The 13,564-nt window shown below is 37.3% G+C and overlaps 1 long non-coding RNA gene across 1 annotated transcript; it reads left to right on the top strand.

The window, feature by feature from the left end:
* The first annotated feature begins 4,659 nt into the window (after positions 1 to 4,659).
* Positions 4,660 to 12,025, top strand: LOC120536037. The gene is made up of 5 exons (XR_005635001.1): positions 4,660 to 5,166; positions 6,767 to 6,824; positions 7,450 to 7,523; positions 10,955 to 11,030; positions 11,271 to 12,025. It is a non-coding gene; the product is annotated as an uncharacterized LOC120536037 (long non-coding RNA).
* Positions 12,026 to 13,564: the final 1,539 nt, after the last annotated feature.

Here is a 13,564-nt window from a genome sequence, read left to right as displayed (position 1 = left end):
CTGACATGGAACTATTATGTGGCAGTGCTAAGCATTGTGCTGTGAAGTCACCTAAGACAAGAATCAAATTGATATGCGTATTACTTTGCATCCATTTTTATCTTGTTAATTTTCTTATGTGCTTTTGACTATGAATACTGAGAAGTCAACTGGGGCAGATTGTATTGATCTACTAGCTGTGCTACCTGCCCAGGAAATTTTCTAAATGAATGGGCCTCAGTTAGAGTGCCATTGGTTAATCAGATGTATCAGAAGTACTATTTCACTAAGTAGTTAGTTTTCTGTATACAATATTTGCACTTTTTTACCAGGGGTTAATATTTTTGCTGCTAACTAACTACAGTCTTTAGTGGTGTTGGTGAGAAAAACTTTGCATTAAAACTCTGTATTAAAGCCATATTCAGAAATGTTACAAAAGTGATTGAAAGTTGATTCATTCAAAGCTAAAAACTGCTAAAAACCTCATCTCTCATAAGCATTAAAAACTTAAAATGAATACAGCCTCAAAACACAATGGATTTAAATGAATGTCTACAAAAAAAGTTACTAAATATTTTTACTCACTCAAAAGCACCACTCTGTTCTCTTCCTATCACATTCTGAAAAATAGCATCTCCATCAACTATAGAAAAAAAATGTGTTTTATTCTGTTCAGTCATAGCTTGGTTCCGTCAGCTAATTTGCACTGTTTTTTTTTTCTTTTTCATTTCCTCTTTGTTTTTTTTTTTACTTAAAAAAGCACTTAACACTGAATGTTGATTATAATTGTGAATTTAATGATGATATGCAGGTGGACAACAGGCTATGCAGTGATAAAAAATGTAGTGTAATCAGTTTATCTCAGATTTATTGTCAAATGTGGTACACCCCAGGCCACCAAAGCAACAATGCTGCCTGATATTTTTCTACTCTTGTTTCACCAATGGGACCCTCCTTCTCTTCTAATCACACTTGACTGATGAAGGGGAAAAACCCCACTCTCTTCAAATACTGTCTGTGGATCATCAAGAAACTTAAAAAGATAAAGTATGGCTCCCAAGTTCACAAAGGTTGAGAAATCTACCCTACATGTCTTTTTAACAGCCTCAATGTCTGGACAGGCCACATCATCAGTGACAGAAGAAAATGTTAGCACAGTGGTGTAAATCATCATAATGGATAACTGAAATGTGATGTTGAATAATACAACATACACTACAGGGAATAGTTATGGGTCAGATCAATCTGGGCTTCATGAATAATTAAACTCGAAAAAAACCTGGACAAGATGGGTGTACAGCATTTTGACTTCTAAAATGAGCCATCACCACATCAAATGTTGCAAAGAGAATCACTATGAGCCAGAATCCTAACAACAATGAAAATAATGACAGCAAGAAGGATCTCTAACACCCAGTACCAATGAGATCATTTATACAATTTTTTATGATGTCGAAAGTGTAGTCCATATTGATTACATGCTTCAAAAGGCCCACATGACCAGTTATACCGATTTACTCTGATGTTTACTGCAGTCAGGAAACAGTTGTGAGGAAAGTTGTTGATGATTCCCTTCCTGCTTCATGACAATGTCCCCACTGACAGTGTATGGGTTATGAAAGATGCTCTGCAAAACTTTTGGTTTCAAGAGATGCCATGCCAACCCTTTTCTTCAGATCTGACTCCATGGGTCAACTAACTTTTATCCAATCTGAAGTGCCATACTAACAATGAAGACAAGTCAGATAACAAGAGCATTAGAACAATCTAGATGAGAACGGGCCATTCAGCCCAACAATGCTCTCCAGACCTATCCACTTAATTCTTCTAAAATAACATCAAGTCAAGTTTTGAAAGTCTCTAAAGTCCTACTGTCTACCATACTTCTCGGTCACTTATTCCATGTGTCTATGGTTCTCTGTGCAAAGAAAAACCTTCGACTGTTTCTGCAAAATTTACCCTTAAGAAGTTTCCAACTGTGTCCCCATGTTCTTGATGAACTCTTTCTTAACACCAGCAAAACCAAGGAGCTGGTGGTGGATTTTAGGAGGCCCAGGCCCCTCATGGACCCTGTGATCATCAGAGGTGATTGTGTGCGAGAGGGTGCAGACCTATAAATATCTGGGAGTGCAGCTGGATGACAAATTGGACTGGACTGCCAATACCGATGCTCTATGTAAGAAAGGTCAGAGCAGACTATACTTTCTGAGAAGGTTGGCATCCTTCAACATCTGCAGTAAGATGCTGCAGATGTTCTACCAGACGGTTGTGGCGAGTGCCCATTTCTACGTGGTGGTGTGCTGGGGTGGCAGCATAAAGATGAAAGACGCCTCACACCTGGACAAACTTGTTAAGAAGGCAGGCTCCATTGTAGGGTTAAAGTTGGACAGTTTAACATCTGTGGCAGAGCGACGGGCGCTAAGCAAACTCCTGTCAATCATGAAGAATCCACTGCATCCACTGAACAGTGTCATCTCCAGGCAGAGGAGTAGCTTCAGTGACAGACTTTTGTCACCGTCCTGCTCCACTGACAGACTGACGAGATCGTTCCTTCCCCACACTATGCGACTCTTCAATTCCACCCGGGGGAGTAAATGCTAACATTACTCAGTTATTGTCTGCTTTTTTATTTTTATTTTTTTCATTTTTTCATTTTTATTACTATTTAATTTAATATTGTTTCTTTGTATCAGTATACTGCTGCTGGATTATGTGAATTTCCCCTTGGGATTAATAAAGTATCTATCTATCTATCTATCTATCTAAAGCAACTGCTGGGATCTACTAGACTAATTCCCTTCATAATTTTAAACACTTCAGTCATGTCTCCCCTTAATCTTCTTTTACTTAAACTGAAAAGACTCAGCTCTTTTAATTTTACCTTATAACCCATCCACTATAGCCCTGGAATCAGTCTAGTTGGTCTTCTCTGGAATTTTTCCAGCACTGCTGTCCTTTTGGTATCTTGGAGACCATCTCCTAAATTCTTCTTATAAGGCGTACTTTCGATTTTCAGACCTCCCATTGCATATTCAAACCTAACATTTTTACCTCCTATGTGTAATACTTTACATTTACATAGATAAATTAAATTTAATCCACAAATCTGCCCAAACCGATTTACTGTCCAAGTACCTCTGTAAACATTCGACAGATTCTAGATTATCTGCCAATCCACCTAGCTTGGTATGATCTGCAAACTTAACCAGCTTGTTATTTATATACCTATACAAATCATTTATATATATTTAAAACAGCAGCGAATAACACTGAAACTGAGGGACACCACTCTTAATATCACCAATTTCTGATAAGGTTCCTCATACCACAACCCTCTGCTTCCTGTGTCTGAGCCAATTTTGCACCCATCTCCACAAAACACCCCGAACTCCTACTTCTTTTAGTTTGTTGTCCAACCTCTCATTTGGCACCTTATAAAATGATTTCTGAAAGTCAAGATATAGTTGCACAAAAAAGACAAAACATTTTTACCTGAATGTCCTAGAAATGTTTTGTGAATGTTATAACAATTGAACTATTATTCAAGTGGATTGTGTTAATAAGTAAAACATTTTTGCCTTCTGTGATGGACTGGTGCCCTGTTTAGGGTTTGTTCCTGCCTTGTGCCCAGTGCTAGCTGGGATAGGCTCCAGCACCCCCCAATGACCCTGCTCAGGACTAAGCAGGTTATAAAATGACTGATTTTATTTGCTTTTACTGTTATTCCCTAAAAAGGCCAGGCTCACAGCATTTAAATTATCTCTCACAGAGTATAATAAAATGTAGCTAAAATACAAGAGCTGATGCGAAAAATATGTAAAAACTGATATTGAAATGCCATTATACTCCATTAATGGATGATACGTCAAGAAAAACAACAAACTCAGTTCTTAGTATTTAAAGCAGGAAGACTTAATAGTGGTTAAAACTACTGTAAAACTCCCGTATACCATTGTGTACACTCGCAAATGGAGACCTTTATTTTCTGAATATCACTAGTCCATTCATTTGGGGGATTTTCACTATTGCCTTTTCTTCTGATCCTTAGGTGAGTGTCTGGAGCTCTATGAATACAAGTTTGCTCATGACATGCTGCCTTGCAACTGTCCGCTGCAGTGCCAGTAAGTGATTGTCAGTGTTCAGGTTGCCTTACAATAATTTATTTTGCTTTTTATATCTTAATGTAATTATAATATTTATAACTAAATAATTCATTTAAATGTATAAAATGGGGTAAAGAAAAACAGAACTGAAAATAAAAAAAGAAATGTAGAAATAGATATTTCAGTCACAGTACCATTCTGTTTTCTCCAAGCCTAACATATCTAATTGTTTCAGTTTTGAGTAGGATAAGAAGGCTCAAAAACAGGGCATTTTATTCTTGTTCTACCTGAATCACTGTACTCCACAAACTTACATGCTTGGCGCTGCTCTGAGAGCATTCTTTATGCAAATGAAGAATGCAGCATAAGTGCTTGACAGGCCACGCAAATACCACCAGTAAAATTCTTTTCACGTTTGAAACAGAAATTGCGTATGTCCACGTGAAACGGAAATTACGTATGACCACAGAACATATTATAATAAAGGAACTAATCACTTCGTTTGTGGACGCCATTTTTATATCGTCTTTATGAATTGTTATTATTTGTGCGAGACTTATTTTACTGATTTTGAAAAGAAGTAAACAGAACCACGCCGATCTATCCCATAGAAGTGCGCCCCGTGTCACCATCTCCCAGCCCTCCTCTGTGGACTCCAGTGCTGAGCTGTCCACCGCCAGGCGCGTTCTGACAGAGAAGTTTTATTTATTCGTCCAAGTGACTGTCGCGGAAACTGCCACATTCTAACTTTTATTTAATTGGCAGTACTTGATAGTACAAGAGATGAAGAAAACGGCTTTGCGTCTTTCTACTTAACTGCGCCGAGGTGTAGAAGACCACCTTCAGCGGTGAGGGGTCGTAACAACAAAGTGGATGCTGGAAGGCACAGAATGTTGGGCTGCTCTGCCGGATTGACAGCTTCGCAGTTTTGGGCAGCATCCTCTCTTTTCACACCGTTTGTGACACTTCAAGTGCCCCGTCGGCTCATTGGACAGTGGAAATCTTTGCAAATTAGTGTAATCAGCGCCATTGAAGCGTGACTCTCTTGGTAAACTGCGGAGCACGGCTACTTACTGTCCCTTAGGTGAGTTCAGGTCACTTAAATCCCGCAACATTCAAGGTTGCTTTTGTGATGAATTCTTTTAAGAAGATGGAGGGTTTAAATCTAAGAATATGTACCGATCTCTTCATGTAAAGTATTGGAATTGGAAATTGTTTGGACCTTCTGTCCATTAAGCATGGAAGCGCAGCGTCCACATTTCTCAGAATTATTTTTCTCTTAAAACACAGGCACGTAGTGCAAGGTTGTCAAGCAGGTAGTTTACCCGAAACCACTGCAGTAGTACTCAATGTATCTTTACTTCTTATATGTTAATGTTTTACTGTTTAATAATTTATACACTTCTTCTATATCATTCAAATTCTCTTATGGAAATGTTTTACTGTTAATAATTTATACGCTTCTTATATGTTCTTCAAATTCTTTTATCAAAATGTTTTACTGCTTAATAACTTATTTTATTAATACTGCATTTTATTTTTTCCTTTGCACTCAGTGAGCGAAGCCACTGGGTAATCAGCTAGATCACTATAAACATTTGCTTTTCCCTGACTTTGAATAAGAAGAAGGACTAGACACCAAGGACAGAAAGCAATACTTTACAAATGTGTTGTTATTCCCACGTCTAGTTGTAGGTAGTTTTGTTAAAAGTGAGCAGCAACAGAAGATAGTTTTTTTGTGCCTCAACATGATTTAAAATGTGGCTCATCCAGGAAGACCTTCAACAACATGCATTACTCGACACACTAAATACGTTCCATAACTTAACAATATTTCAATTTCTTTAAATATGTTGGTGAATGAGGATATGTACAGCTCAGACCTCTACATACATTTTGACATTATGACACTGGACTACTTTTCTATTGTCCCAATAACAATAAATGTGATTTTTTCACTACTCAAACAGACCGGGGGAACCACTTCATCCACCATCAATGTGTAACATTCACCTGGACGATGCAACAGCAGATATTTTGTGCCAGTACGCTCATGACACATTAGCTATTATATAGTATAAGGGCTGAGAGAGGAAGTTAGCCAATAAAGGACAGGGGATGATTTGGAGACCAGAACGATTAGGCTGTGGTGGGCACTTTAATCCACCCTACTCTTTTTGAAGGATGCCCCAATCAGAACATTGGTTTTACATTTTATATGAAGGATGGCACCATTTTTTCTGCAGAGTGTCCTTGTCACTGCACAGGCGCAGTGGGATCCAAACACAGACCACAGAGTAGGCATCCCATGATGGCCTCAGCATCATCTCTTCCAGCAGAAATCCAAGCTTTTCCTAGATGGTCTCCTATCCAATACTGGCTGAGCACAAACATGCTTAGTTTCAGGTGGATTACCCAAACCCAAAATGTCAAAAAGGCCAGCACTACAGTATAATATTTCTTTCAAAAATGTTTTACATTAAATTTTTAAAAAGTGTTTTAAAAAGTCACTCTCAAGATACTAATAAAACAGAGAAGCAAATTCAATTTCCAGCTAGTAAAGAAATAGAGACCTAAGTCAAATGTATGTATTTACCAGTTAAATGATGTGAAATGAGTAGAGTATCTTTCAGAGTCTTTGCTGTAAATGGATGACATCTTAACTTTACATATTATCATTTCAGAGAGGAGTTATACCAGTTGACAGTGTCTGGGTCACAGTGGCCATCGACAGCCTTTATTGTGAGTACATACATCAGAACGTGATCATGTTTTCACTTTTTTCAGTCTTCCATTACCAAATGGAGCTTACTTTAAAGTCATGTGCATTGTACTTTCAAAATGTTAAAGATCAGATTAGATTCAACATACTTTAGTATATTTGGTAAGAGAAACATTCAAAGGGGGGACTGGAGCCAAGAAAGGCTGATTTTAAAGTAACTTCTGCACCCAGGAAATAAATCCAACCCCAATGTAAATGCTTCACACACGGGGGAGGCAGGGCAGTCACTCTTCTTTGCATTAAGGTCCAATGACAAGTAGATGAAGCACATCCTAGAGTGACAAAGTTCTTTCAGTGGGTTTTGAAACTATTCCCTTAGTCTTATGAAGTACAATTTTTAGTACCAAAGAAAAGTAAGAGTATAAAATCTTTTCACTCTCTTGTGCTAGTAACGCAGAGGTTTTGTTTTTTTTTGGTCACTAAACTAATTACTAGTTTACTAGGTGATGAAAATGAAAATGTGACTAATTTCTTAAGGTTAATCGTGAATATTACATTTGAGAGTATTCTGAACAGTCTATGAAACATGCTGGCCAATTTCTCTGCCACGTACTCTTTCCTATACAGTATTTATCTTTTTACTAGGAAAAATTTTCTGAAGATTTGAAAGAGATGGGTGGTCAGATAGGAGTCATTGCAGATAGTCCTCAGCAGATACGGTGAGCCACTGCATATGCATGACCATGAAAGAAAATCAGGCTTTAGTCATTTAACTAACAGCTGGTTTCCGATGTGCTTAAACCCTAAATTATTTATAATAAGTATAAATGTAAGTTAAAATATTATTGTTTAATAACTATGTTATATTGTTATATTACAGTCTAAATACGTGTATATTTCATGTTTTATTGTTGCTAGTGTTACTTTTTAACTATTTTTCACATTTTGTGTAATCTCTATTGTGTTTATCATTATGTATTGCTTCTTTAAATATCCTAATGTTCCATGTACTTTGTGGGTGATTCCCCAAGAGGCAGGGCCACCCTGGCATAGCTGATCCTTAGCCTCTCCCTGGCTATTTAAAGCAGAAAAGGAAGGAGCTCAAGCAGTATTTTAATTTAAGCTATTTGAGGTGTTTTTTTCTTTGCTTTAAGCCAGTTGTTTTATAATGTTTGCAACTGTTTTTGGATTTCGAATTTCTGGATTGTGTACTGGGACTCGTTTGCCTTAGGATTGCCTTTCTGGGACCTCCTTTTCTGCTCTTTTCAGCACCTTTGTTATTTCATTTTCTTTAAGTAAATAGCTTCCATGTATAAAGAACTTTTGTTGCCTTTTGCTCACAAGCCAGGTTTTTATGCTTCTCACCATTGTGAGTCATTTTTGAAACATTAAGCACATTTTTCACTTTAGTTTAGTTTTTCATAATATACTGACATAATTGCATGAAGCACGATATATGTTTTTAGTAGTACTTGATATTTTAAAGAAGTAAACTTCAAATATAACATCTTAAGCCTTTCTTACTCTGGTGTTTTACCACTTTAGGAAAAAAACATTTATTTTGGCATACTCTTAAATATGAAGGTCTCATTCACAAAACCCTTTGTAAATGTATGATTATGCAGTACAACCCCAATTCCAATGAAGTTGGCACATTGTAAAACGTAAATAAAAACAGAATACAATGATTTGCAAATCCTTTTCAACCTACATTCAATTGAATACACTACAAAGACAAGATATCAAATGTTCAAACTGATAAACTTTATTGTTGTTTTGCAAATCTTCGGTCATTTTGAATTTGATGCCTGCAACACGTACCAAAATAGCTGGGACAGGGCCATGTTTACCACTGTGTTATATCATCTTTCCTTTTAGCAACACTCAATAAGCATTTGGGAACTGAGGACACTAATTGTTGAAGGTGTAGGTGGAATTCTTTCCCATTCTTGCTTGATGCACAACTTCAGTTGCTCAACAGTCCTGGGTCTACGTTGTCGTATTTCGCGCTTCATAATGCGCCACACAATTTCAATGGGAGACAGGTCTGGACTGCAGGCAGGCCAGTCTAGTACCCGCACTCTTTTACTACGAAGCCACGCTGTTGTAACACATGCAGAATGTGGCTTCGCATTGTCCTGCTGAAATAAGCAGGGATGTCCCTGAAAAAGACGTCGCTTGGATGGCAGCATATGTTGCTCCAAAACCTGTATGTACCTTTCAGCATTAATGGTGCCTTCACAGATGTGCAAGTTACCCATGCCATGGGCACTAACACACCCCCATACCATCACAGATGCTGGCTTTTAAACTTTGAGCTGATAACTTTCCGGATAGTCCTTTTCCTCTTTGGCCCGGAGGACACAATGTCCATGATTTAAAAAAACAATTTGAAATGTGGACTTGTCAGACCACAGCACACTTTTCCACTTTGCGTCAGTCCATCTCAGATGTGCTCGGGCCCAGAGAAGCCGGCAGCGTTTCTGGGTGTTGTTGATATATGGCTTTCGCTTTGCATGGTAGAGTTTTAACTTGCACTTGTAGATATAGCGGAGAACTGTGTTAACTGACAATGATTTTCTGAAGTATTCCTGAGCCCACGTGGTAATATCCTTTATAGAATGATGTCGGTTTTTAATGCAATGCCGCCTGAGGGATCGAAGGTCACGGGCATCCAGTGTTGGTATTCGGCCTTGCCGCTTACGTGCAGAGATTTCTCCAGATTCTCTGAATCTTTTGATGATATTATGGACAGTAGATGATGAAATCCCTAGATTTCTTGCAATTGTACATTGAGAAACGTTGTTCTTAAACTGCTGGATGATGTTGTCCGTGTGCCCACAGAGTTGGTCACAAAGTGGTGAACGTTGCCCTATCCTTGCATGTGAACGACTGAGCTTTTTAGGGATGCTCCTTTTATACCCAATCATGACAAACACCTGTTTCCAATTAACCTGTTCACATGTGGAATGTTCAAAAAAGGTGTTTTTTGAAAATTCCTCAACTTTCCCAGTCTTTTACTGCCCCGTCCCAGCTTTTTTTGGAACGTGTTGCAGGCATCAAATTCAAAATGAGTGAAGATTTGCTAAACAACAATAAAGTTTATCAGTTTGAACATTAGATATCTTGTGTTAGTAGTGTATTCAATTGAATATAGGTTGAAAAGGATTTGCAAATCATTGTACAGTATTCTGTTTTTATTTATGTTTTACACAACATCCCAACTTCATTGGAATTGGGGTTGTACATGAGTGTAAGAGATAGTCCTACTAAAACCTCACACCTATTTCTCAAATGCTGCATTGAACCCAAATCTGATCGGAAGCTACCGACGTAGGTTGATGAATTTCACTTAATTGTAAATAGTGTGTTTAACATACTATTCAGCCAGCATTAATCCTTCCACTTTACTCCTATATAAGTGTCATGAACTTGAGAGTACATGAGCATAAAGTCCTGAAAACAGTAACCAAAAGCCCCACAAGCAGATGAATTAGTCAACCTGAAGACAAAGAATCTTTATAAAATAGAACAAAAGCCCTGAAGAGCACAAAAATAATAGCCCTTTGAAAAACAGGTAAGACATGGGCAAAGAAATCCCAATATAAAAATCCAGAGAATGGTCAGAAAACAGACAATTCATCAAACACTATAATAACAATCACAAAAGCTCACCAATGCCAGTGAATACAATTTACCACATGGGACTGGGGGTTTTCTTCAGCCTTTATAGGGCTGAGAGCAGTCCGTCGATGGTGATGGGCAGGTGGCCCTGCCTGTTAAGAAACCACCCACAAAATACAGCAGTAGAAGATACATAGACACATAGAAAGTAAATGATCAACAATGTTAATATAACAAATAGAATCAAAAATGACGAAAGGAACCATAAAAGAGGAATATGAACCCCTGTCTGGGAATCTCTGGGTGAAAATGACAATAAGGAGATGGCAATTAATGCATACGGTCTGGAAAAATGTCAGTAGCAGAATAAATAAAAAAACAGTTGGAATAAGTTGTCTATCGTACAAAACTGTTTAATAAGTCAAATGCAAGTGATTAGATTGGATGCCCCCCCAAAAAAAACAAATAAAAAGCATAACTGAGCTTAAAATTATCCTATGGTAAGCTTTCATCTTTTTTTTTAAAGGGATAATTTAGTAAAAGTGGTGGTGTACTATCAACAACTAAATTATGAACAGATTGAAGAGGAGCCCTCTCTCACTGTAAGTACAGAATTACAAAAGTATCATATAAAGAGAAAATGATTTTCCTATAAATCTCTGCAGGATAAAAACAAGAAATGCTTTAAAGATTCAGACACGCTGCAAGAGAATAAGTCTTTCCACCATTTAATAATAGCAAATAAAGTAACAGTGAAAAGAAATGAGAAAAGTGTAATAGTGTAATAGTAAAATAAATTCTGAAGGTCAAATACATAAACAAACTTTTTCCTCTTTTTCTAGGAGATTGATGTTATTTCCAATATGGGAGGACTGATTGGTCTCTGGGTGGGATTTTCTGTCTGCACACTGGCAGAGTTCTTCGAGCTCTTTGTCGATGTGCTGTTTTTCATGGTCAGACAATGTCTCAGTAAAGCCAGAAAAAGTGCTTCAGCAAGTGGCTATACCAATCCATATTCAGGCAAGGGGAGCCCCATCTTTATTGGGCAGACGACTTCCAAACTCTAATTATTTTACTGAGCTAAATGTATTTACTTTGAAGGAGATCTGAGCATGGGGAGTTAACTGAAGATTAGACAGGGTGATGGTAATATAATCTGCTTGCATACCACAACTGCCAGCAAAATGTCCCATTATTCATAGAACTGAACATTGTTAGTTCTGTGCTAAATTCTACTATCTTAATATTTTCTGTCTGTGTTAAAAAAGAAGGAACATAAAAGCCTGCTGCATACATTTTGTATTTTTTTTATTTCACTGTGTTTCTTCTGTCTCTGCCATGAACATAAGCTAATCATTATTTTGAAATACCGAAATGTACTTCCTTTCAAAATTATTTAAAAAGTGGAGTAAGAGGCCCACCAGAATGGTGGTCATTTCAAACAAACATGCCCTTGGCTCTGAAACCAGGATAAAAATTCCAAACAACATAACCTTAAAGCCTTAAATACCCTGTAAATTGTACTGACACTAAACAGAAAAACTGTATGAACAGATGAGAACGTTTACTTTTTGTTTATTAAAGGAGGAAAACAGAGTTTCAGTTTGTGAATTATTTTATTTATATAGGACTACAGTATATGTGCATGACAGCATATGATTTTTGCAGTAAAAATTTTTTTAAATAAAAACACTGATTTATAAATAACAATTAAACCACTTATTTTAAGGACCACTCATGTTCCATAGGAAGCATGTCTATAGACACATTTGGAGAGTATTATTTCTGAAAGCAATGGAGCACAAAAAGATGAACTATTGGTCCATTAATCCGTGTAGTTAGGAGTAATTCATTATGCATTTGCCTTTAAGAAAACTGTCCTTTTAATAGTCAAACTGGCTTAAATTCATTTCAGGATTTATTGGGGCAAAGCCTATACTGGCAGCATCAGGTGTCACCTGCTATGTTCATCTAAAAAGGCACACTGCACATATTTTTGAAGCACAGTTGTACAACAAATAGTGATTCAATGATACAGCATTTGGTTCCTAATCTCACTCCTAACTGGTATACCTTCTGTGTGGAACTTACTTGTTTTAGTGCATTCACATGGGCTTCTTATTAGAAAGAGGGGCTAACCCTAAACTGGCCAAGTGTTACTGAGGGTTGATTCCTAATACCAGCTGCTGCCAGTATAAACTCAATTTGCATGTGAACCTGTACAGAAAAAAGTTCAGTTTAAAAAAATGGTCAGATGGATAATCTCGGAATGGGACCTTTGCACAGTATTTTAGCAGTACTTCCTCATAGCTTTAGCACAGTGGCTTCATATATTGGCCCAGTCGTTGTCTGAGTTTTCTTTCACACTAAAAAAGCTTGCTTACATGATTCTAAACTGGCCCTTCTGAATAAGGGTGTGGATGAATGTGATCTGCAGTGGATTGTCCTGCTCAGGTGGTTCATGACTAAGGCCTGATGCTGTCAGGGTAAGAACGCAGTTCCCTGTACTTTGATTAAGCAGGACTGGATATACAGGTGGATAGGTAAGTTAAATGAAATCAAAAAAGGGAAAGAATTGTATCACAGGTGGGCACAGATTATAAATGTTGGGAAGGCCCCTGAATAATATCTGCCCATTCTTTTCTTCAGTAAAATTAAACAGACTGAGAGGCTGTATCCTGTGTTTTAATACATATATGTACATTTAAAATGCATATGAAAAGTAATAAGTTTATTCATTTAAAGCAGGGCTTGGTATTGTTGGGATCTCAATGAAAAGATTTAATTTTCATTTTTTATTGTCAGGAAAGTACTTTTGATATTGGTGAATGAATGCCCTGCAGGGGTCAGGCAGTCAAGTCATTTGGCGTAGATGTTCAGAACTGTGCCTTTCAATCAATCAATCAATCAACATTTATTTATATAGCACATATTCATACAAAAAAATGTAGCTCAAAGTGTTTTACAAAATGAATAGAAAAATAGAAGACACAATAAAAGATAAAAATAAGTCAACATTAATTAACATAGAATAAGTGTAAGGACCGATGACTGTAGACCCCACTACCCCTATCAAAGTTTGTTTCTTAGAGTAATGCTGATAAATTGGGGTGTATGTTGTCTTCTTCTCATCTGT

The sequence above is a fragment of the Polypterus senegalus genome, chromosome 9 (assembly GCF_016835505.1).
Source record: "Polypterus senegalus isolate Bchr_013 chromosome 9, ASM1683550v1, whole genome shotgun sequence".
NCBI classification, from domain to species: domain Eukaryota; kingdom Metazoa; phylum Chordata; class Cladistia; order Polypteriformes; family Polypteridae; genus Polypterus; species Polypterus senegalus.
This window is presented reverse-complemented; position numbering and strand designations above follow the sequence as displayed.